General features: G+C 60.2%; 1 pseudogene; it reads left to right on the plus strand.

The window, feature by feature from the left end:
* LOC114072889 overlaps positions 1-689 on the plus strand; it is a 2,899-nt pseudogene extending 2,210 nt beyond the window's left edge.
* Positions 690-935: the final 246 nt, after the last annotated feature.

The following is a 935-nucleotide window of genomic DNA, read 5'->3' on the forward strand; positions in this document are numbered from 1 at the left end:
CAGGGAGCTGTGAGGAGGAAAGAGCCGTCCTGTGCCGGGAAGGCGGCCGGAGCTTGAGCCGGAGCTCCGAGCTGGTGGTCCCTGAGCAGCCTCCCAGCAGGGAGAAGCCCTTCAGGTGCTTGGAATGTGGGAAGAGCTTCAGGCTGAGCTCCCACCTCCTCAGGCACCAGCACATCCACACTGGGGAACAGCCCTACACATGCAGGGAATGTGGGAAGAGCTTCGGGGTGATCTCCAACCTGATCCGACACCAGCGCATCCACACTGGAGAACAGCCCTACACGTGTGGGGAATGTGGGAAGAGCTTCAGGCAGAGCTCCAACCTCCGCAGGCACCAGCTCATCCACGCTGGGGAATGACCCCACACGTGTGGGCAGTGTGGGAAGAGCTTCACTGATAGATCCAACCTGATTCAACACCAGCACATCCACACTGGGGAACGGCCCTACAAGTGCTTGCAGTGTGGGAAAAGGTTTCCGACCAGCGGGAATCTCCTCCTGCATGAGCGGATACACACAGAGGAGAGGCCCTTCCGCTGCACCGACTGCGGGAAGGGCTTCAAACACAACTCCGCCCTCGTCAGGCACCGGCGCATCCACACTGGGGAGAGGCCCTACAAGTGTGGGGAGTGTGGGAAGAGCTTCACTCAGAGCTTCAACTTGACACTACACCAACGGACCCACCGGTAAGGGAAGGCCCTACAAGTGCCCCAACTGCAGGAAGAGCTTCGGCCGCTGCTCCCACCCCGAATGACCCCCCTGATGCTGAGGCAACCCCTGGAGTCCAGTGACTGTCAGTCCATCCCTTTCTACCAGAAAGGGCCATTCCCCTTGTCCAGGGGCAGGTTGTGCCAACAGAACCCTTCTTGGGGAGTGTGTGGAGATTCCTGCCTTGGCTGGGACCCCCCAAGGTCACTGCTGTAGGCTGAGAGCAGA

The sequence above is a fragment of the Empidonax traillii genome, unplaced genomic scaffold (genome assembly GCF_003031625.1).
Source record: "Empidonax traillii isolate 1590-97213 ecotype Southwest subspecies unplaced genomic scaffold, ASM303162v1 scaffold4332:size15025, whole genome shotgun sequence".
Classification (NCBI taxonomy): domain Eukaryota; kingdom Metazoa; phylum Chordata; class Aves; order Passeriformes; family Tyrannidae; genus Empidonax; species Empidonax traillii.